The sequence below is a fragment of the Galeopterus variegatus genome, unplaced genomic scaffold, assembly GCF_000696425.1.
Source record: "Galeopterus variegatus unplaced genomic scaffold, G_variegatus-3.0.2 Scaffold4735, whole genome shotgun sequence".
NCBI lineage: Eukaryota > Metazoa > Chordata > Mammalia > Dermoptera > Cynocephalidae > Galeopterus > Galeopterus variegatus.
In genome coordinates this window covers 156,942-159,787 of record NW_007730846.1, presented here as the reverse complement: position 1 = coordinate 159,787, position 2,846 = coordinate 156,942, and positions in this window count along the sequence as shown.

Here is a 2,846-nt window from a genome sequence, read left to right as displayed (position 1 = left end):
GGAGAGGAGGGGAGAGGAGAGGAGGGGAGAGGAGAGGAGGGGAGAGGAGAGGAGGGGAGAGAAAAAGAAAGGAGAGGAGAGGGGAGAGGAGAGGACAGGAGAGGACAGGAGAGGAGAGGAGAGGAGAAGGAAAGGAGGGACAGGGAGGAAAGGGAGCTAATGGACCTTGATTATAACCTTTAATCTCACACTGACCTTTTTTCATGGAAATCAAATACTAGTGAACCAGTTCTTTGAAGAAGAGCATTATGGGGCCGGCCCGGTGGCGCACTGGATAGTGCGCCGCTTGGGAAGCGCGGCGGCGCTCCCGCCCGAGGGTTCGGATCCCACATACAGACCGGTTCCCGCTCACTGGCTGAGCGAGGCGCGGGAGCGACACCGAGGGTTGTGATCCCGTTGCCGGTCCCGGTCCGGTACGGGGGCGACACTGAGGGTTGTGATCCGTTGCCGGACACGGAAAAAGCCAAAAAATAAAAAAAAGAAGAAGAAGAAGAGCATTATGAATTAATTACACAGTATCCATTTCTAAAAATATTCTATTTATTTACAGCAGGAAATTGAAGAGTGGATGAATTTCACATGAATGATCGATTTCTTCCATAGAGCGGAACTGGGCAGCTCCATGTGGCTCCCTCACCCCGCTGCCTTGAACCCAGGCTGGTGGGGAGCTTCAGACCCCACTCCCAGGCCCTGAACCAGATCCACACAGGGGAGCTTGCTGGAAGCAGCCAGCAGCTACACCAGCCAGTGGAACCATGTGGCTCCATGCAGCCCCTCACCCCTCCTCAGACCCAGCGGGGAGCACCAGCTTATGGATCCAACACACCGAGTTTGGCCCAGCAGAACTCCATGTGCTAGGGGCTCATTCTACCACCACGGAGTCTAGAATGGGAACCAAGGTGGTTTAACATAACCACCACCACACCTACTGTCAAGCAAAGACAACTCACCCCACAGTAGTAACCAAGGCCACTCTGTGGCCAACCTCAGTGTAATAGAAGAAGCAAACCCCCTACCAAATGACCAAGCATCAGCAAAAAAACACTAGAAGCACAAATAATCAAGAAGAAATGACATCACCGAAAGAATACAATAATGCTCCAAAGTCAGACTCCATGGAAGAGAGAATTCTTGAAATGTCTGAAAAAAAATTTCGAGCAATGATCTCAAGAAAACTTGAAGAAATAAAGGAAGACTCAATTAGAGAACACAATGAAACAAGAAAAATCATCCAGAATATGAACAAGGAAATCTACAAAGAGATTAATACATTAGAAAAGAGTGTAGCAGAACATCTAGAAATGAAAGACTCACTCAATGAAATAAAAACACAACTAAGAGCTTGAGCAGCTGGTAGAGCAAGCAGAAGAAAGAATTTCATAGCTTGAAGATGGTCTTTTTGAAATAACTCAGGCAGACAAGAAAAAGGAAAAAAGAATTAAAAATAATGAGGAAAACCTATGAGAGATAGCAGACAACCTCAAGCACTCTAAAATCCAAATTGTGGGTATTCCTGAAGGGCAGGAGAAAGGAAAAGGTATCGAAAACCTACTCAAGGAAATACTAACAGAAAACTTCCCAGGTGCAGGGTGAGATACAGACCTTCAGACCCAGGAAGCTCAAAGGTCCCCAAATAGATTCAACCCAAAAAGATCCTCCCCAAGACATATTATAGTTAAATTCACAAAGCTCAAAGACAAAGAGAGAACTCTACAAGCAGCAAGAGAAAAGCATCAGGTCACTTATAGGGGAACCCCCATCAAACTAATAGCAGCCTTCTCAACTGAAACCCTACAGGCCAGAAGAAAGTGGAATGCTATATTCAAAATACTAAAAGAAAAAAACTGCCAGCCAAGAATTCTTTACCCAGTAAGGTTCTCCTTCAGAAATGAGGAAGAAATAGTGTATTTCCCAGAAAAACAAAAGTTGTGGGAGTTCACCACCACACGACTGACCCTGCAAGAAATTCTCAAGGGAGTCATTCATCTGGAATCTCAATGATGGTGACCATCATCACGAATACACAAGAAAGAGCAAAACCCACAGTTAAAATAAAAATGCCAGCAAGAAAGAGAAAGNCAAGCAGCAAGAGAAAAGCATCAGGTCACTTATAGGGGAACCCCCATCAAACTAATAGCAGCCTTCTCAACTGAAACCCTACAGGCCAGAAGAAAGTGGAATGCTATATTCAAAATACTAAAAGAAAAAAACTGCCAGCCAAGAATTCTTTACCCAGTAAGGTTCTCCTTCAGAAATGAGGAAGAAATAGTGTATTTCCCAGAAAAACAAAAGTTGTGGGAGTTCACCACCACACGACTGACCCTGCAAGAAATTCTCAAGGGAGTCATTCATCTGGAATCTCAATGATGGTGACCATCATCACGAATACACAAGAAAGAGCAAAACCCACAGTTAAAATAAAAATGCCAGCAAGAAAGAGAAAGAAGCCAAATCATTCCACCTTAAATTCCCAACTCATATTGAAGAAGAGAAATAAAAGGGGAAATAATGATCAAAAGATATTTAAACCATCTAAAGAAGTAGCAATTAAATGACAGGCATTAAACAACACTTTTCAATAACTACTCTGAATGTGAATGGACTAAACTTCCCATTCAAAAGACACAGACTAACTGACTGGATTAAAAAGTCAGACCCAAGTATATCCTGTCTTCAAGAGACCCACCTCACCTGTAAAGATACTCATACACTAAAAGCGAAGGGCTGAAAAAAGATATACCATGCAAATGGAAACCAAAACTGAGCAGGAGTAGCTATTCTTATGTAGGACAAAATAGACTTTAAACCAAAAAACATTTTAAAAGACAAAGAAGGACATTATATAA